Raw genomic sequence first — 22,391 nt, 5'->3', positions numbered from 1 at the left:
CTTTGAATAGCCTGACATCGAGTTATATCCCTATACGACTGTTAGCAATAATCATCTGTGTACTAGACTGTAGAAGGGATGGACATAAATCTGCTCAAGTATACAATATTGTATGATTAAATGTGGCCAATGGGTGCAACCTGAGTGTTGGAACAGTATTCTTTCTGGTCTTATTTCTGCCTAAAAACAAAATATGAAGACTAACAGGATGAACAGTAGGACTGCAATAAAGCAAATACATGTTCAAAAGTTTTACTTGACAATGTACACAGAAAAATGGCAATGACGAAAGAAATCTGAAGGACAGAAAGGAATGAGAAGTAGGAGACAAATAATGACATGGAACTGAAAGGAATCAGTCAAATAAAGGAAAAGATATGAAAATCCATCCTGAACAGAACAGTTCAGATTCCTCATATCTTCCCATATTTCTGCTAAAGAACCCCACGAAGAGAAAATTTTAAATTGGGGCAGCAGCTTGGGACTAAAAGTGTGCTTGGAATTGGATACCCTTACCAAAATCTGATAAGCTGGGGAAAAGTAAGACAGACGTTTTAGAACTGAAAAATAAAACTGTGGTAAACATACAGACATGTCTAGGATGGGACAGCAAAGAAAATGGGAACAGCAAGATGGAGATTAATTTAAACTGAAAAAGGTTACCTGCAGATTTACAAAGTTGTTTAAAGAAGTCATACAAGCTAATCTTTAAATTTACTGTTAAAGAGTTTGAAAACTTTTAATGCGAGTTAGCTACAATAACTGAGTTACTGAAAGAACTAAAGAATGAAAGAATCCTCTCAGCAAGTACCAAAAGGGAGGATACGAAGGAAAAATAGAAGCAAGACAGAAAAAAAGTGGAAGGAATCAAATTAAGTATAGTGAAGAGGTGAAAGAATGAGTGGACAGCATCACGGTTACATGAAAGGAAACAATGAAAATAAAGGAGAGGGAAGGGAGAGATTAAGAGGAACACTGAATTTCTTAAAAGAAAAAGAAGCACGAGTGACAATGAACGTGTTAAATGTAAGAAGCCAAATGATAAATATAGAACAGTGAAGAGAAAGATGCTCTGAAGGAGATTAGCATAATTAACAAAAAAAGACTGCATTGCTTATTAATCAGGACTGCGATTTTTAATAGCTGTGTATGGAAACCTGCATATTTATTTTTTTAGAAAAAAAATGTATAGTTTCCATCAAGGATATCATAAGAAATCGGGACAACTCGTGCAATTACCACAATCATTTAAGTACAAGTGTGAAGTAGTATGTGATGCAGACACAGGACAGGCTAATTTTTGTTTTTCAAAACAGAGAAAATTTAGTAATGGGGAATACCATTACATATTAAAACAAACTATGCAAAATAATTGAGTCAAAACAGTTAAAATGGGTAGCAGTTCTGCATTTTGTGAAGCTTGCTAACTATAAAGTAGGAGTCAGTCATTCACACTATATAGTTGGGAGATTTTTTTTTTTTTTTATAATTATGAAAGTCAACTGATAGTACAGGATGAAAACAGTAAACAATCACAACAGAGAAAGCAGTCCACATTTAGATTAAGAATGGTACAAAAATAAGGATGGACATGAACTAAACAGTATTGAACTAAACAGTATAGAAGAGTAGTCTCGACTTCCCTGTACAATGTTTCAAGGCTACAAAAAAAATCCTCCAGAGAGGTTAAGAATGTCTTAAAGATATTAATGGAAACTGCACCAACTGCAATGTAAGCCAAATACCACAAATTCACTGTGGACCCAGAGTGTGCAATCGAGATTAAAAAGCATACATTTAAAAGAATGAAAAGCAATATTTTATACTACAGTTGACCTTTTATACAAATATTGTCTTCTTTTTACATACCATTTTAACTTGACTAAGGGATCAGGTCTGGGTTGAGAAAGCAAGCATGAGGACCAAATCAAACTGATCTGTAGTGTTAAAGGAGAAATGTGAACACATATTTAATAAAATAAATCAGAGCAAATTTGAGGAAACGAACATATACAGCACATTGTCGGTTTTAAGAAATGACCATGACTATATTCAAATTCACCTGTAATTCTGATATACTTCATTACATGGAGTCACAATTAACTGAAGAATATTCAGTCTCCTGAAAAAAAAAAAGAGAGTTCTGGCTGAAAGACGGGGGTGTTTAAGGTCATCTGGTGGAGAAGACACCTATGTTAAAGGTGTATAGAGTATAACTCCTATCCAAGTTAAAAACTGCATCTAATATAGTTCCTAAACTATTTAAAATATATATATATACATCCTCCTGGATATATAATCATGTCTTAATGTATACATCCTCCCTCAGAGAAAATGAGATCCATAAATGGAAACTATGTAGTATGAGCTGGATAGATTTAATTTGTTTTGAATTCAAAACACTGAAGATAATTTTTGGTTATTTTAATTTATGAACTGATGAATACAGATTTTTTCACAACACAATTTTGGATGATTAAACAAAGTACAGCATACAGTTGCTGAAAATCATATAGAAAGAATTTAGTAATTTGCAATGGATAAAAGGAGAATAAAACCAATATGACTTGTTTGACTTGTTGACAACTACATGGCTAGAAGACAGATGCTATTTAAAAAATTACAGCAAGATTAGGAAGCACTCTTTTGATTGATACTGAGTGAACGAAAAGTATGACTGAAAGAGGTACAGAAACATGCAAGGTAAACAAAATAAAAAAATACTCTACCAGCAACAGATCAGAGGAGAGAAACAAGTGAAATGTAGGGGGAAGCAAGCCAACATTGTGACAGCTTAAGGAATAAATATGAAAATGTAACCATATTGCATAATAAAACTTGACAGGTTATATTCAATAAGAATGAGACCCTAATGAAATATGAGGAAAAGGTAAATGAACACACAAGAATACCATTCAGGGCTGCATGGTATTCTTTTGAATGTATTTTGTGATGGATAAACTCATTGAAGAGAATGCATTTAGAAAATAATGTGCAGGAGATTGGTGTTTTTCTAAGGTTGCTGAACACCAAAGAATGGGGAATTTTCCCCTTATCTCTGGTACTGTGATTTCAGAGTTGGTACAGTTAACTTAAAGGCATGAGGGATGCAGTTTAAGGACGTCAGGCTTAGCCTTAAGCTCTGTGTTTCCAAAGTACAGCCATGCAATCTACTTGTACTGCACTGACAAGCTCAAAAGTAGGACAAAACCTGGCATGTCTACAGCTAGTGGAGTTTGGCATTACTGATCAGAATGCTGTAACAAAGACAAGTGAAAAGTCATGGTCATTCAAAAGCTATGCAGCTGAAGCACAAGTACACCCTTAAGAAGTCATTTGCACCTTGGGACTCCACTATACAAGGTTTAAGGTATTAAATAGTGAAGATTAAATACTTGGTAACACTGGTACACCTGTATCATATTAACAATTGTTTTTGCAGTTGTCAGTTTAAATCTACTATGTTGTAAACTAGCTTTCCAGATGTAAAGCATGCTAATTACAGGTAACCTATACTCTGTGTGGCAATTTGACTGTTATTTAATGTACTTTTGTGTGTTCTGTCTCTGTATTACTTCCTTTGGAGCTTTTCTCCCCGGGCCTCCACAGAAAATGGACATGTATCCAGTCGGACTATTCCGGTCAACAAATATAAAATAAAAAATAAAATAAATAAATGTCAGGATCACGTTTATATACCTATAACTATGTTTGTCACCTGTGGTGTACTCAGTCATTGAAATTCAGCACTCAGCTACAGTATTAGGTCTGTAATTATCTCCTTTTAAAGCTTTTGCTTTGGACATCCATTCAACCTGCCAAAATCAGTGCTCAACTAAATCAAACAAATAGGCATTATTGGTGGCCCTGATGCTCTTGGATTAGGTTACATGCTGAAAAATTAATTTGACCCCATGACTCTAGGGATGGCACTCCACTTATTTTTTAATATCATTATTCAACTTATTCTGTCTTTTCTTGAGAGGTTCCCTTTTGGCCAACCTCCAAATGATATCTACCTCTTCAAAACGAACTCCATCAAGAGAAAAGTCAGAATAGAGAAATACTGAAAGCTTATGTTAAGCTTTCTGCTCATGAATATAGAGCTTATGTTCAAGTGCTGTGGATAGTCAGCCTGTGTCAATATTTTATACATCTTAATTTCTACACAATTTACAAAAAATAGCTACTTTCTGACTAGCCTCAAATACACAACCATTTAACAGGTGAAATCCTGCTCAAGTTGTAAGGGTTAAAAAGTCACTGGTACTGAGGCCTACGTACTGTTTCTGCAAAGACTTTGCACATACATAACCTTAACTTAGTAATGTCAGCCTTCTGTTACACTCCCTCCTTACAGTCCAACCCCATTTCAAAAAAAAAATTTGCTGCCCATCTTGCCCTCATGACTTTACCTTTATTCTTGTTCACACATACTGGACAAGGTGAGACAATGCCAGGGATGCACTTGTGGCATCACATCATTGATGCTTCACATCGAAGTGTGGCTAGGCCACAATGCAAGGACTCAACCTGCATGACTATACTGTGAAATCAGACAGTACATGACCACAATACTAATTCACAGTACATACATCATCCCCTGCTGCAAGATGCTCATATATATCTCTATGGTTTCAATTAATTTTATCTAATGCACATTTAGATGAATCACAAATGACTGAATAAAACTTACCAAATACACATTTAATTGAATTACCTTTCATAGAGGAGTGCAGAAAGGTACAGATGTGATGTTGTCAATCTTGCCTTTCTCACTGATGGGTCGGATCCAATCCACGGGATCCATCTCGGCCATTTCAAAAGCTCGAACCCTTCAGCAAAGCTCATGGGCATCATTCCTTACCCATAATGCAACTTAGGAACTTCCCCAGATCTCAGTTTGCCATTCTGCAAAGGAGGTTCTGAAGCAAGCTCTGGGCTAAGTGTTTTACTTTACATCTACTACTTCCTATAGTTTACTATACCTTTTGTCGCCTAAGATATCTTTAATATTTTTATTTAGACACATGTATCCTTACCCTATTTTCTGTATTACAGAGTGCTAGACCTTTTACCTTCTCCTGTTGGTGTCTGTTGAAGTTAGAGGACTTCTAACGGCAGTTTAAGTTAGTGGATATTTCCCCCTTTTCTTTCCATCCTTATCTTCTGTTTTAAAGGACGATTTTCAAAAAAAAAATTTGTTTTATTTCCAATCCTAAAAGTTCTCCTATGTCTGTTGAAGTCAAACGACTGCCTGGCGTTGTGTGCGTGCACTTGTCTTCAACCTCTTTCCTTTTAACTATCTAAGATGTCACAAAAGCAGGAAGGGAAACCTCTTGGTTTCAAAAAGTGTAAGCAGTGTGGAAAGAAGCCCCTCAGTGATTCATACACCTTGTGTGTGTATTGCTTGGGGCCTCTTCACCTCCAAGAGTTGTACTCCATTATGACATGGTTTCAACTAGAGAGCTCTTATGGAATGCAAAAATAAGCTTATTTGGAAAAAAGGTGAGTCTTACCATAACATTCCATCTGTGTTGTCGATCATTTATTCTTGACTGATGGGTTACGGTTCCGACCCTCAGAACTGATCCAACTGTTATATAGCTTATGCCAGCCAAAAAACTCTAGAGCTAGTAATCTATCCATAATGCCCCTCTACATTACCTCAGATTGAGTTTGCAAAATTATAGAACAAAGAAAAAATTCCAAACGAGGAAGCCATGTCCTAGGGAAAACCTAACAGAAGACCCAGGACAACAGGCTGCTCCACCAGGAATCCATAGGAGGGGAAAAGGAGGGTGGGATGCCAAGAATAAATGAAGACTGGCAACACAGATGTAACATTACTGTAAGACAACTTCTTGATCTGATGTTGTCAATCTTCATCTAGTCCTGACTGATGGGACAGAGTCCCCAGCTACTTAAAATCCTGGGTGGCCCTAGGGAAGGATATTCCTGAGAACCATAGAACCAAAGGCTGCTCTTCACCTGGAGAGCAGATCCAATTTGTAATCAGTAACAAAGGTATGTGGAGTAGCCCAAGTTGCTGCTGTGCATATTTCGCTCATGGAAGCTTTAGAATGGAAGACAGCTGAAGTAGCCACAGATCTAGTGGAATGTGCCTTCACTGGCCTTGGAAGTTGTAGGATCTTTTTGTTATAAATGAAGGAAATAAAATCTCAGCCATTTTGACAAGGTAACCTTAGAGACATTTTCCCCTAAGGTTGGTTGCACTAGAGAAGGAAACAACTGGTCTGACCTCTTAATTTCTTTAGTTCTGTTAAGAAACAAATTGTCTGGGAACACCCAACAGGTGTAAGCAATATTCACCTTTATTAGAAAAATTCAGAAAGAAGACGGGTAAGCCTATAGTCTGATTAATGTTGGACTCAGACCACCACTGGAAGAAAGGATGGATTTGTCCTGAGTGTGACTCTATCCTTATGGAAAATTAAATAAGGGGATTTTGAATGCAAGGCTTACAATTCAGAAACTCGTCTTACGGATGTGATAGTTGTAAGTAAAAGTGTTTTCCAAGAGAGGAAAAGTAGCTGGTGGTTCAAAGGGAGAAGCTACTAGAAACTGCAAAACAATAGTCAAGTCCCATGGTGGTAGAGGGCCTTAAATTTGGGCTTTAAATGGATAGTTTCCTTTAAGAAGACCTTACAAAGTCAGACAGATTAAAAGCAGGCCTCCAAAGACATTATGAAAGTTAGAGATGGCTGCTAGAACGACCTTAACAATGGAAGTGGAAACTCCTTTACCAAAAATGATGGCAAAAAGTACAAAAATTTTCCACTGGGGCTGAAAAGGTGTCAAGGCCATTGTTGCAAGCCCAGATCGAAAATCTCTTCCATTTACTGAGGTACAGATTCCTGGTGGATGGTTTATGGGATGTCAGCAAGATAGACTGGGATGCACCAGTCCCTTAGGGTGAGACAAGGTCCAGAACTGGATCCAGAATCCATGGATGGTGAACTACATTAGGCCATAGGAAGGGAAACAAATTTGTTAAGGCCAAAAGGGTGCCATGAGGATTACTTTGTTTCTCAACCTGGCTGCTTTCTTGAGGAAAAGAGGGATCAGAGGGAAGGTGGGGGCATATAGGAGACCTGGTGTCCAATTGAGCAGAAGAGTCTTTTTGAGGACTCCCCCAGAGGGGGGGGGGGGGGAATTAGGGCAAAATAGCTTCTGCACTTACTTTGGGGGTGATGCAAAACGTTGCAGCAAAGTTGGCCCCAGCAATGAGAGATGATCTTCACTACCTTGAGACTGAGAGACCACTCAAGAGGCAGAAGAATACATCTGCTTAATTTGTCCGCTATCACTTTTGAACTCCCTGGGATGTGCACTGCTATCAGAAAGTGGTCAGAGGCAATGGCCCATTGCCATACTTGGTGGGCTTAACACAGAGGATAGGATTTGGTTCCCCCCTGCTTGTTGATGTACCAGACTACAGACATATTGTTTGATTGAATTGCAATCATTCCCTGAGGTAGGGCAGAGTGAAGTGCTTGCAATGCTAGTAGCACTGCCCTCAGCTCCAGAATGTTGATATGCAGATTGGTCTCTATCGGGGACCAAATGCTTGGACTGTCTTTCCCAGATAATGCAATGCTAAAAGCACCACCCCATCTGGGAGGCATCGGTGGTCACTACTGCCTTGGGTTGAGAGGGGACAAAGGGGCAGCTCAGAAGAATTTGATCAGATTCCATCCACCAGGACAGGTCCTTTTGGCAGCAGCTTGTAAGTAGTATGGGGTGGTTCACTGGATGGGTTAGAATGGACCATTGATTTGCAAGAAGCCATTGTAGTAGCATCATGTGAAATCTCGGTAGTGGGACCAGAGTGATGGCTGCTACCAGGATGCAAACTCATACAGGCTCATCTGAGCGGGTCGTCAGAAAGCAACAGCTAAACCTGCTGACCTAGCTGCCCCTTCGGCAGCATGTGCGATTAGCCGCATGGACAAATTTGAAAAACTCTAGGGTAGCTAACTGGGAGGCCACTTTCTTGGACCACCTTCAGCTACTGCTCCTGCTAGGGTATCTGACAGCTCCTTGACCAGATCAGTCTGGAGCCTAGTGAAATGTGCCAAAAAATTCAAGGACCTAATGGTAAAGGTTAATGATTCTTAAACCCACTTCTCAAATCTGTCCATCGCCCTAGATGTCCAGTTAGGGGGCTGTAAAGTGGAACTTTCCTTGGCGAGTTCTTTTTTGTGGCAGTTGCTACCATCATGGTATCTACTGCTAAACCTTTTGTCCAGTGCTGCTGTTCCTCGGGAGTGAAGAGTATTTTATCTGTTCTCCAAGCCTGCTGGGCAATCAGTTTAATGAGCTGGTCAGTGGGAGAAGTCACCCAGGAAGTAGATGGGTGAGCTCCAAAGGCCTGCATGTACACAAACTCCTTGGAGTAAAGGGTCTTTGGGCTTCCAGTCACCCATCTGTTTAAGGATCTACAGGATGTCTCCAAAGGAGACGTCTTCTAGGGTGACGGGGGTGCCCTTCCCCCTCATCAAAATCTGTGCGCTCAGTGACAGACTTCAGTGGAGCCCAGGCATTTCCTCCTAAACAATTTCTTCCAAGGGGCCTCTTCACTGGGAATATTTTAATATTTGATTGCCTGAAGCGTCTTGTACGTGAAAAGTTGTGCTAGCAATATTAAAAGCTTTACCATACAACTCATGGTTTAAGACTTTTTTTTTGTTATGTTTTTTTCATTCTGGTTTGTCTGAATTTATAACCCAGGTTTTTTTATTTTTTTTATTTTTGTCAATATCTGAAGAGGACTCTGAAGAGGGGTGATCCTTGGTAGGTATGCCTTGGATCCTTGGAACTCGCTGTCCAGGTATGGGAGGTTGGTGATAGCTCTGGGTAAGCAGGGGTCAAGGGGTGAGACTCCTGTAACACAGGAGCCACCTGCAAAGAAGCAGTGGCCAAGGCTCTCCCCATAGCTTGGAAGGCAGGCCCCCATGAGGAAGTATGGGAGCCAGGAACAGGGAAACTTGGAACCGGGGTCAAACCCCACCCCAAGAGACCCACCTGCAAAGCCAGAGCAGAGGAAGGGCCTGCCGCCAGCGCAGTCCAAAGTGGTAAAAAAATATATATAAGTACACTCAAACCCACTGAACAGAAATTTTAAAGCAGAGAGTTGACTGGCAATTCACATTCCTTTCAGCTGAGGAGTCTGTATACCTGAAGGCTTTTGAATCTCGTCCTTCAACCTCTTGGGTGACCCCTCCTTCCAATGAGCTTATCGATTTAATCTCTCAGAAGGCCTGGGGGACCCGAGATTACATAGAACCTACTCCTAGGAGGCCAAATAAATACATTACTACCCCAAAAGGCAAGCCATTCTTGATGAAAGGTGTAGCAGTTGATGCCATGGTCGTGGCAGCAGCCACTCAAAAGGCACCGAGACCAGTTCCTTTATCCATTTTTCAAATAAGGATTCCAGGACCATGGACAGGTATGAGAAGCACATCTTTTCATCAGCAACATTTGCCTTACGGTCACTGAACTACCTTACCCACTTAATATTACAGTGGGACCTGCTGAAGGAACTTTCAGACTCCCTCAAAGGAGCTGTAACTGATGCGGCAGCAGATGACGTCAATGCTCAGTGCACCACCCTCAATTCAGTCAAACTCTTCCATGAGCCTCATATCTTATATACAGCAGATGGAATGAGTAGGGTGGCAGGTTCAAGCATCTCTATCAGAAGATAGGCCTGGGTGCACCTTTGGGAATTTGCAGAGCCCTTCAAGTCTTCCTTTATTAATGCCCCTTTGATGGCTCTTTTCTTTTTGGGCCTAAGATTAGAGAGATGCTTACCAGGTGTGAACAGGAAGGCAAGACCTTGCCTGCCATTGGAGTGTGTTTTCCAAAAGCTACCAGACCCTTTCCCAAAAGGTCAGAGTAGTAGTATGAAAATGTGGCTCAGAAAGTCACAAATGTCTTTCCAGAACAAACAGGGTGAAAGTTCTCCTAGAGGCAGAGGGAACAATAATGGAAGACGCTGCAGTAGGGGAGGCCCACAGAACCAGGGGTCCAGAGAATCTTTCCTTGGTAGACCTTTCCAGTGCTCCTGAAGGAGTACCAGACTACTTGCTTTTGGAGCCAGTCGTGGTTCACTGTCTATGCACACTGAAACCTGGGAAAAGATGATAAATGACAAATGGGTGCAGGTCAGGACATAAAATCCAGAAGATATAGCATTCCCTTCTCCTTCCCCACTTCCATAAGCAAGTCAGCTCCAGATGTTCCACCCAGTCAGAAGGATCAAGCAACATTAGAAATTCAAAAGTTGCTAAGAAGAGGGTCATCCAAAAGTCCCCACAGAGCACAGAGGATCCAAAACTTACTAAAGGTTCTTTTTAGTTACAAAAAAGCAGGGGACTAGAAACCTATCTTGGAGCTCAGCAATCTGAGCAAATCTGTGAAAAAGACCAAGTTCCGGACAGTGACACTGCAGTCAATACTTTCTTTCCGGGTAAAGACAACTGGATGTGCTCTACAGACCTTCAGGATGCATACTACTATATACGAATAGAAGGGCGGTCCAGAAGGTACTTGCGCTTCCTTCTGGGAACCAGTCATTTCCAGTTTCGAGCTCTACCCTTTGGCCTCGCAACAGCCTCCAGAATGTTCACCAAATACATAGCAGTGGTGTCGGCTCATCTGAGATGCCGAAGATTCTGGGCATTTCCGTATCTGGATGACTGGCTCATAACTGCCCTGACCAGGCATCTCCTACTACAAAGCCAGGGACTACACACTAACTCTGTGTTCCTCCCTAGGTATTACCATAAATTATGAAAAATTTGCTCTAGAGCCATGTCAAAGTTTGGTCCTCATAAGAACAGAGAACTACATTGATAGCAAAAAGTACAGTTGTGTACATTTACCATAAATGTAGATGTTAGAGTGTATTCACTGTTGCAGTCATCACATTTCTGTTATCCCTGCCAGGGTAGCCCTCGGCCAGCCTGCATACCAGAGACTTAGTATTTCTGCATCGGTTGCTGTCACCTGAGGACTGATGTCAGGTTGTCAGTAGTATAAAGTAAGGCAGCCAATGCCATTACATCAGTTTTTCTTGCCCTAACCTGTCAGGAGCCCCCAAGTAGGAAGCCAGGTTCTGGTGGAAGAATCCCACCAGTGGAAAATAAATACCAATATGTCCCTTGTAAGGAAAGGAGAACAATAAGGAAGAATGGTAATAAAAAGAGAAGAAAGGGGGATGGGAGGGAGGGGAAACTAGGACTGCAACAGTGAATACACTCTAACATCTACATTTATGGCAATGTACTATGTTCTTTGTGTTTCACTGTTGCAGTCATCACATTTGGGTTGATTCACAAAGCTGAGGAAATGGGTGGAGGCAGTCAAGGAAACTAGGGGCTGGCTAGGATGCCCTGCAAGACTGCAGAGGCAAACGCTGCTCTGGATTTGGAGAAGAGAGGCAGGTGGTAATGCTTGGTAAAAAGTATCAACAGATGTCCAGGTGTCAGCCTCCAGGATGTCCCTGGTGGGGACTCTTCTGAGGAAAGTTGCAGTGGTGGTGGCTGCTCTGGTGGAGTGTGTCCTGACCCCCTTGGGGGGAGGCTTTCCAATGCTGTTTGTAGCAGAAATGGATGTAGTGTGCTATCCATTTGGAAGTAGTTTGTTTGGAGATGGCTTTGCCTTCTACCTCTGTAGCAAAGCTAACCAGCAATTGATCAGACTTTCTGAAGGATTGAGTCCAGTCTAGACAGAATCTGAGCTGTCTGTGCACATCGAGAGTGAAGAATACTTTCCCCCTTTTTCTGGGGATTAGGAAAAAAGGTGGGCAAATGAATGGGCTGGTTGAGTGCCACACTGGACACCATCTTGGGCATGAAGGATGGGTTGGTTCTGAGGGATACCCTGTCTGCATGGGTGATGAAGGGTTCCACAGTCATGAGTACTTGCAGCTCAGACACTCTTCTGGCTGAAGAAATGGCCAGAAGGAATGCTGTCTTCCAGGAGAGAAATTTTAGCTCTGCAGAAGAAGCTGGTTCGAAAGGGGGCAGGGTGAGCTTTTCCAGTACAAAGTTAAGGTCCCAAACTGGTGTTGGTGCCCTTCTGGGTGGCCTCAAGTTGCTAGCCCCTCTTAGGAACTGTTTGATCAAAGGGTGTGAGAAGGGGCTGCTCAGTGTGAAAATGAGCAGAAATAGCAGTGGCATTAATTTAACAGGGGAGAAAGAGAGGCCACTGTGTAGTAGGTCAGCTAAGTTATCTAGCATGAGAGGGAGGGCTGTGCCATATTGGCTCCCTCAGCCTGGATCCAGGTCCAGAACACCTTTTCCATTTATCAGCATAAGACTTTTGGGTGCTAGGGCATCTGACCTCACTGATAACATCCAGAACCTGTTTACTGAGGTTGGCAGATTGGTTCGGGGTCAGGGAATAAGCCAAGCTGCCAAATTGAGTGTCTGCAATTGGGGATGCACAAATTCCCCTTCCCTCTGGGTCAGGAGATTTGGAAGATGCCATGGAGGCATCGAGGACAGGCTGCACAGCTAGGGGTACCAGTGTTGCCAGGGCCAGTCTGGAGCTATAAGAATGGTCCTTGTTTTTTCCTCCCTTATCTTGAGCAGTACCCTGGGGAAGACAGGTAGGGGAAGAAAGGCATAGACAGACAGAATGAACCAGGGGAAGGACAGGACATCCACTTTCCAAGCCGTGCAGTGATGCTCCCTGGTGCACAATTTGCTGAGCTGATGGTTGGTGTGGGAGGCAAAAAGGTCGACCTTTGAGGTTCCTCATTTCTGAATTAAGGTGAAGGTACTTCTGGTGAGTTGCCACTTGTGTACGGTCCATAAGATCACTGCTTACTTGGTCTGCCAGAGAGTTGAGAGAGCCTGGTAGGAATTGTGCCAACAGGTGTAGCTGCATGGCAGAGACTGTGGTGTTGTCTATTTTGATCAGGAGAGCCCCTGGACAGAGAAGGGGGCTTGAAAGCTATCAAGGCATGCTGCACAGCCATCATCTCTTTTTGACTGATGTGCAGAGGGATTTGCTGTGGGCTCCATTGTCCCTGTATGCACCTGCTGTCCAGGTGTGCACCCCAAGCATAGTCTGACGAGTCTGTGGTGAGGGTCTGGGTGGCAGGGGGTGGGGAGAAAGGCAGTCCCTTGTTGAGGGAGCATGCTGTTCATGCTGTTGCCCATCAAAGAAAATCTTTTCTGAGGCAAGGAATTGTAGGTAGAAGAGTTTCCAGTTCTTGAGAATGTTAACACCAAAGGCTCTTTCGGTACCACTGAAGTTTCCTTATATGCAGTCTGACATATGGAATGAGTAGTATGCAAGATGCCATGAACACCAGAGCTTGCAGGATCATCCTTGCAGTTAGCTGGGGCCTGGTGGCTAGTTGAGAGAAGTAGGCTGTCAGGAAAATTTGTTTCTCTGGTGTAAGGTATGCCATCTGGGATGCTGTGTCCGGACTTGCTCCCAGGAAGATTATCCTTTGGGTAGGTGTTTGGATTTCTTTTTGTTGATTGTGTAACCCTAGGGAGGTTAGGAGGATCTTTACAAAGGCCAGGTGCTTGAGCAGCTTTTTCCTGGCTGTCTGCCTGAATAAGGCAGTCATCTAAGTATGGGTAAATCTGAATATTTCTTTGTCTGCAAAAGGCAATAGCCAGACATTTTGTGAAACTCTGGAAGCAGTAGATAAGCCAAAGGGAAATGCAGAGAACTGAAAGTGTTGAGATCCTGCCCTGAAGCGGAGATATTTCCTGCATGATTCCCTGATAGGAATGTATGTCATTATCCACAGCTTCAAATTTAAGAAAGCAAAGTCATGCTTAAGTGCACTGATCACATATCTTACAAGGGATCTTTCATGCCTGAATACAAGTGTGTTTTTTTTTGCTCTATATGCCTTATCCGGTTCCTGTAGTCTGTTAATATCCTGGAAGGGCCTTTGACAAAATACTCAATAGCAGTCCCGAATTAACTTTCCATCAACTTCTGCCCCCCCCCCCCCCCCCACACACACACACACTTCTCTTTGCGGTTTTATGCATTACAGACACTTTTCTCTACCATGCTAAGTCAGCTATACTTCTCTTTGTTTTAGCTTCACTTTGTGTTACTTGTTTAATATTCTTTTGGTTCTCTATTAATGCTACATACTTCAACTTCAGATGCCATTCCATTAAGGAAACAGTTATTCCCCTTTGTCAACCTGCATATTAGTTTCACATGAAGGCTTGTTGCTATGAATCATCATTCACCTCCAGTGTTCTTCTACACAGTCAAAGCCCTCTTCGTACATCGTTTCTGTTTGTATTGCTTAAATGTAGTAGAGTACTGAACTATACGAACCTTTTTCAGACCTGTTCTGGCAAGCAAATAAGACAGAAGGAACTAGAGGAACCTACTCAGTAACAGCTTACATTGTTCATCCAATCCACTAACTGCCAGTATTTGTCCCATTAAAAAAAATGGTCTAACTGGAGTGTTCTATTGAGCTTCTGAACGCTTATTCTCCGCTCCATGATATGTGCTGGCGTGAGTGCTGGGATTAAAATATTCCTACATTATAATGCCCTTTTTCGTTAAATAGAAAATACTATTTTAGATACGCTGATGTTCCCAGGACTTTGTAAAATTTATCCTCAGTGGCATCACATTCGGGGATTGAGTCAGCATGCATCCATAGACTTTAACGGCTGCATCACTGCATCTACTGGAGGCTCATCTAAGTCTGTGAATGATTTTGTAGGTTATCGCTAAGGGGATATCATGCAGGGAAAAAAAATATTTTTCTTTTCCACTGTTGACTGGGTTAGTCCCACAAGGCTAGTGGCGTCTACGGTGGAGACCTGAGGTGGTATTTATGCTACCAGGGAAACATGGTAAGGGCATTGTGGAAAGTACAGCTGTGCAAGGGGAAACTTCCTGTAGCAGTAGATGTTCTAATAGATGACTACTGCAGTAGCTTAAGCTGTAACAGTTCTATTCCCATTGTAACCAGACAGCTGCCAAAAGCCCTCAACATGCTGCAACTGTCAGGAGCTTTAACAGAGCTCCATAAAAAGGACATTAACATGTGAAAAAACATCAAGATCATTTTTTGTCGAGGAGGAATGCAACAGCCATGAAGAATAATGCTAGGAAATGAAGCAAACTATATACAAAAAGGGTAGACAAATCCACACCCTAGCAAAACCAAGAAAATGTGGCTGAGGAAGGCGATGCTATTGCAAACAATACATTAGAATATCTATCGTTATAGTAAAGTTTCACTTACACAACTGCTGAAATGGCATAACCTATATGGATAGACTACCATAGCTTAGGGAAGAAAAGATCAAAAAAGGAGGCAGCCAATAAACAGAAGACCAAAAAAGGGAGTAGGCCAATAAACAGACTCCATTATCCCCTGGAGAAAGGTCCTAGCAAAGCCAGTTCTAGACCTGAAGGAATCCTGAATGCAGTGATTTGTAAAAGTTTTTACAAAGGACCATCTTGATGCTTCTAGAATACTTGTAAAGTCTACCTCTTTCAAAAAAGCCACTGAAGAAGCAAAAGGCCTTGTGGAATGGGCAAGAAAGTGGCTTATTATGGTGAATATAACAAAATGTGACAGCATGAAACAGCAGCATGGAAATGGTCTGTTTTGATCCTGGTTGTCCTTTCTTCTTAACTTCATAGCAAACAGCTGATCAGTCTTCCTGAAGGACTGGGTTTTGTCTAGGTAGTGTCTGAGCTTCCTGTAAACATACAGATTGTGAAAGATCCTTCCTCAACTGTTCTTTGGATCAGAAAAGAAAACTGAGACATTAGTCTGACTTAAAATAAACTCAGACCACTTTTGGCATAAAGTTAGGATCTGGAAGGATTGTTCTGAAAGAAATCCGATCCTGTGAAAAACAATGTAGGAGTGAATCACTAGAAGAGCTTGCAACTCTGTCACACTCCTCGTAGATTTCAGAGCAATGACAACAGACTTCAGAGTTAAGAATCTCAATTCAGCCTCGAGTAAGTTTCTCAAGCACAAAATTCAGATCTCAAACAGAAGCCACCTATTTTGTAGACTAAACAGTATATGTACCACCCACCCCTTTCAAAAAATTACATTTTAGCATTACTAGACAGGGGTTGATCCAAGGGCAAACAAGCAGAAACAGCCAACTAATGTACCTTGACAAATGAATAAAACTCCATTGGCCACCAACTTGCAAATAAATCAAGAACCAGAGGCAACTGGAAATGGAGAATCCTGGTTCTGAGTAGCAGCAACTAGAAAAATCTTTTCCACTTGCACATATAATTTTCTAGTAGCAGGTTCTTTCAACACTTTTAGTACTGGTTGCATATCCTCACAAAAAAGAAAGGTGTCTAAAAAGGTGTCTAAACGGCATAACAATTCTATCACCCAGTCAAAGGCATAAAAATTCTATCACCCAGTCAATCAGATGAAGTTTCTAGGGTGTAGCAACCTCTACCCCCTAGTGAGTAAAATCCAGTCTGCAGGGAAGGCTGTGGCAAGTGCCCTATGTCAAATAGAAAAGAAGGAAGAACCACTGCTACCTTGGCCAAAAGGGAGTCCACCACAATTTTGGACAGTCCTGGATTATTAGAGGATTCCTGGATATCAGGGGAAAGGGTGGAAAAGCATACAGGATGATTCCCTTCCATGAGGATGAGAAAGAAACAGTCTTCCAGGCCTGTACGCAAAGAATCCTGTAGCAGAATTTTATTTAATCTGATGGGAGGCAAACGGATCCATAGGAAGTGTTCCCCACAGCTGGATCAATTCTTGGAAGACCCCAGGATGAAGTCTGTTTGCAACTGGGCAGGGTCTTGTCCTGGCCCTACTGACCCTGTTTGTAACCAACTTTATTCCAATGGAATGTATAAAGCCAAATTGAGCTGGGTTACTACCTCCCAGGCTGTTGTACATAGCCAGTCTGCAAAGACACGGCCTGATATACCCTTGTTTTGTGTATAATGTAACTGTTGTGGTGTCTGTGTACATCTGCAGATGTACTGGGGACAAGAGACTATTTAAGGCCTTCAAAGCACATGTAAATGCCAAAATTTCTCTCTACATTTCTGTGCTTTTGTTTTGGAGGATCCCAGAGAGCTTGTACTTTGACCTGTTTTTAAACCAGTCCCCATACAATGTCTGAAGCGTCTGTGGTGACTGACTGGAAGGGGGTCTGAAAAGAGAATGGAACATCTAGACTGCAAACCATCTTGGTTTAGCCACCATCCAATCTTCTTTACAAACCCAAGAACTGGGATTTGAAAAGACAAAGGGTGTAGATGCAGAGTCCAGACTAATCAGAGACAAAAAAGCATTTTCTTCATGATTAGTCTGGCTAGGGGAACCATGAGAACCACTGATACCATGTATCCAAGAATCCTGAGAAACTGTTGCAGACACATGGTTCTCAGATGAACTGTTGAAACAACTTTGTCTGGAGGAAAAAAGGCTCTTCTCAAGGAAGAGCCCTGTAAACATCTCAAGAAAATGATTCAGTGATAAGGGATGTGTGAAGGTTCTTGAAAGTTAATTTGAAACCCAAATTGAGTAGTTTGTCAACAGCTGCTAAGATGACAGATGAAAAAAGTCTAGAAAGATAAGAAAGTCTGAAAATGGCAAAATGTGAATACCTGGAAGTCTGTAGTAAGCAATGACTGGACCTAGGCGTTTTGTAAATGCACTTGGTGCACTGGACAGTCCAAATGGTAAAATAGAACAGTGACAATGAAAACCAGACATAGTAAGTCTTAAGAAATACTTAAATTCTCTGCAATGGGGGTGTGAGGATAGGCATCCTTTAATGGTATACCTGAATTTAAAGTTATAAGAAAAATCACAGGCACAAGAGAATGAAGAGAATATCTTGAACTTTGGAACCTTGACAAACTGGTTTTGAAAACTAAGATCCAGTGCAGACCTCCAGGATCCTTCTGTAATGGGAACTAGAAACAATTTGTGCAAAAAACACTGCCTACGACAGTGGATGGTAGAGGTTCCTGGACTACCTAAGACACTGTGTGTTGTAGGATGGGAAGAAATACAAAGATGTAGTTCTTTCAATAAGAGGGAATATGTTGAAAAGATGGGGGATTTCCAATGCAAAGTGTACTCCTGCTAGATTACCATCACAACCCAGCTGTCCAAAATAATCTGATGCGATAAATTAAGTCTCAGAATCATGGAAAGGTTGTCAAAATGGGAAGGGGAAGAGCCTGATCTGGCAGATAATCATGCTGACTGAGAGGACTGCCCTGGATTGGCTTTTCCCTTTTTTTTTTTTTTTTTTTAAAGAGCCTCCTTTTCCATTGAATTTTAAAACCATGTGTACTAGTTCCTTGCTGCTTACATTGCTTACTGGAAGAAGGGAGCTGGAAAGGGGAAAATTATTTTGAAAAAGGAGGGCTGAAAAATCTGAGATAATCCTCGATTCATTTTTCCTCTCATCAAACCATTTCAGCTGTAGTAGGGGAAAACAGAACTAGTTTATCCAAAGGAAAATTTAAAATCTCAGACTTATCAGGAAGATTTTCAGAATGAAAAGGAAGAATCATCATCATCATAGGCACACACTGAAATATGTTGAGTCACATAAGAAATTGCCATCACAGAAGCATTTAAATTCTTTACCTCAGAAGAAAGGAATGTTAACCATTAACTTCTGAATGTTCGCAAAAGATATGAACTTTAACATAAGAGCTTGACGGTTTAAAATTCTGAAGGTTGAAGTATTAGAACATATTTTCTTCCCCAACAAATCCATTGATTCCCTACCACTGTTTGGGACAATGATGTTGGCAGTTGTAACCGGTTTGGCAGAAGCAGATTTAGATAGAGCAGCAGCAGCTGAATCTAATTTAAGATTAGAAAACATGTACTTATGTCTGGAGTACCTTGTATAATTGGACAAACTTTCTGGGCACAGAAGGCTGTCCATCAGGCAAGGAAGTAGCAGTAAGAAAAAATACACTAACGCAGGCAAGTCTGTATAGATAACCAATGCTTTTGGCATCTCTAACTAATAAATCATAATACATGTTTTGTGCCACAGGAACTACATTCTGGTCCCACTGAAAAATCTCTCAAAGTGTCAGTAAAAGAAATCTCTTCAGCACAGACATTTAATGAAATACTTTCCTCAGAATCACAGAACTCTGACGGACAAATTTCCTGAAATGCAACTATCTCCCCGCATGGTCTGCTCTTACGACTGAAATTCTGCCAGAAAAGGAAGTAATCTTCCTTCTTTGCCTGAAAAATGAGTGAGTAAAAAAAAGCATCAAGCTCCTTGACAAATTCCAGTAAAATTGCCCCCTCTACAGAAACATGAGACAATTTCTCTCACTAACCACACACTGACAGACTGATCTGTATTGGGCACATTGGTCCCAATTTCTGCTGCTCTTCCAAACCAAGTGAAAACCCTTCACCTGTCCTTTACCTTGACAAAAGCCTCTCTTGCCTGCCAATGGCATCCCCTACAGCCACAGATATGTCTATCCCTGATCTCTGATGGTTGAAAAAGTCTACACCAAGAGGATTTGTAGAAAATATGGGAAGTCTGTGGAACAAGCAGCCACTGCAGTCACCTATCAGCAGCTGAGGGAAAATAGGGGCCACCCTGACACCTTAAGACTCATTTGAAACTTTGTGTTCAGTGGAAAGTTCTACAATGGAGACCGGTGGTTGCTCCGCAGCTAAGCTGAGGAAGAGACACCAAAAGTGGGGAATGGGCCCTGTTCAAATCAGTAACTTAAGTCAACAAGTGGTTATAAGGTAAGAAAACTACTCGCACCAGAAACACAGTATTTTACTCCCCCCACACAAGTTTGCAATTCAACTAAAATTTCTGTGAAAAATATACTTCGCAGAAAGTTCACACAAGCATTTACATAACTCCCTTATAAACGCAATGACAGTCCGTGCACATGCAATTTCCTAGCTAAATTCAATTATTCAGAAAAAAAACACTTGTTTCCATCAAACTAAAACTCAGTGGAAGACTCCCCAAATGGAGGCATATCTACCTAGCTCTTGAAGATCAGTAATCAACTAGAAGTTTTATAAGGCTCATTGAAGAAGCACTCTCTCTGAAGGTAAAAAAGCTCTGAAGCGTTTCATGCTTCAAATGTCCTTTTTTGGAGCTCTGCTTGTGATTCTGAAAGTTGGTGCATGCAGCAAGCGCTCTTAGCTTTTAGAAGCTGACAGGATGTAGTGAGAGTATGACCCATACTGCTTAAGACACTGCAACAGTTACCTTTGAACAACTTCTTCTATTCTTTTTTCATAGGTGGATGTAAAATATGCTACTGGCACCTGTCACCAAGTCACACAGGCGAGACCTCGGACTAACTTCTCATCAGAATGACAGTGCACAAGAGTGTAGTATCCCCTAATGTTGTACTGCACTGTAGGTGGTCCAATTACCAGAAGTGAGAGAAATACCCACAGCTTTTTGGACTTACAGCACCAAAGGTGAGCGTGTTACCTGTTGAGCCACTGACACTGATGCAGACAAGCTTAGAACAAAGATTTTAAGATATAGACCACATAAATGATGAATTGTGTGACTGGGTGTACAAAGCACTTAAGCTATTACATGCTGAGATGTAGGTCAGAAACACTGACAGTAGTCCTCACTTGCAGTTGAAATTGTTCCTGAGGTTTCTTTTATTCCCTACAATATAGCTCCAGTATGGTTTAGTTACCAAAAAACAATCAGAATTTTGTTTCATTTACATGCCTTGGAAACAAAAGAAAAAATCGCCCCAACCTTTTTTTTTTTTTTAAACAAACGCACATATGCTCTGGCAGAGGATTTTTTTTTTACCTGCATAATACAAAAAGCTACAGATTTCTGTAGTATCACTGCTGGTGAAAGTCTGGAAAGAGCTCAAGGCTCAGAAGCTTTTACTATTGTTTTGGTGTTTCTGGGAGTAAAGGCCACCCTCTTAAAGATGTGGGAGTGGAATCTGCATAAACATTATATCCTCTGGAGATTTGTATGATTATTCCCATTGGACAATTTCATGAGCTTGGACAGTAGTGTACACTGACATTAGCCAAACTGACTCCCTTGACAAACTGTAGTTTTTCTTTCAGATACTGCCCACATTCTTAAACAAGCACTCCACCACCTTGCTGATGCCATCAGCTGCTATTAAAAACATGAGTGTTGTGGAACTTCTCTACACTGACTTTGCTGCAGAGGGAAAGAAATAAAGTTATGTTCTTACCATAATGTTCCATCTGTGTTGTCAATCATTCACTCTTGACTGATGGGTTCAGTTCCAAACCCTAGGAACTAACTTGGCCATTATACCAAGCTCGTGCCAGCCAAAACTCTCAAACTAAGGCTCTACCCATACTGCCTCTCTTCTCATTACCTCAGATCGAGTTTGCCTACCATTAAGAAAATATGGAAGATCTGTCTGAGCAACAACCCTATAAAACCCCAGGACTAGTTCCGAACCTCCAGGAGTCTGTAAGGAGAGGGCAGGAGAGTGGGATGTCAAGAATGAATGAAGACTGACAACACAGATGGAATGTTACGGTAAGAACATAACTTCTTGATCTGATGTTGTCAATCTTCATTCATTCTTGACTGACGGGACAGTGTCTCCAGCTACTTAACATCCTGGGTGGCCCTAAGGAAGGATATTCCTGAGCACCATAGAGCCAAAGGATGATCTTCCCCTGGAGACCATGTCTAATTTGTAATGAGTGATGAAGGTATGAGGGGTAGCCCAAGTTGCAGCTGCGCATACGTCTTCCATAGAAGCTCTGGAATGGCAGACCGCTGAAGTGGAAACAGAATTTGTAGAATGAGCTCTAACTTTTGTTGGTGGTTTGTGTTTAGTCCGGTTTTATATATATATATATATATATATATATATATATATATATATATATATATATATAGGTAATGCAGTCTCAACCATTATGACAAGGTTTATAGGTGTGTACTAGGCTAATAGCCCTGGGGCCTTTACAAGCCTAGCCATAAGTCTACCCTGGAATAGTGCCACCAGACCTTAGTTCCCAGTGCCTCTGTCGATTAGAGCCACTGGTGCTATCCCCGGGGTGAATTTTCGGTTTCCCATCCACTCAAGATTTCTCTTGAGGGTTAGCGAGGTGCTCTGTTTGACATGTATGGGAAGTCTGTTCCATAGCATGGGCAGTCTCTGGGTTATGAACCTGTTCCTCCAGCAAGTTCTGTTAATTGTGGTAATGAGGTTGAGGCCTCTGGAGCATGTGGTTTGGAGGGATTGGGATTTCTTTAGATGTAGCATTTGACAGTGCTGGGTCAGACATGACTTTGTAAGTCAAGCAAATATCGCCTCTAAGTGGGCGATATGGGACAGAGAAT

The 22,391-nt window shown here is 41.5% G+C and overlaps 1 protein-coding gene across 5 annotated transcripts in view; it reads right to left on the bottom strand.

Moving 5' to 3' along the window:
- FERMT2 (FERM domain containing kindlin 2) overlaps nucleotides 1-22,391 on the bottom strand; it is a 1,218,449-nt gene that overhangs the window by 12,356 nt on the left and 1,183,702 nt on the right. The gene's annotated exons all lie outside the window — the stretch shown is intronic.

The sequence above is a fragment of the Protopterus annectens genome, chromosome 6.part0 (assembly GCF_019279795.1).
Source record: "Protopterus annectens isolate FY-2018-M chromosome 6.part0, PAN1.0, whole genome shotgun sequence".
Lineage (NCBI taxonomy): Eukaryota > Metazoa > Chordata > Ceratodontiformes > Protopteridae > Protopterus > Protopterus annectens.
The sequence above is the reverse complement of the archived record's forward strand: the minus strand, read 5'-3'. Positions and strand labels throughout refer to the sequence as shown.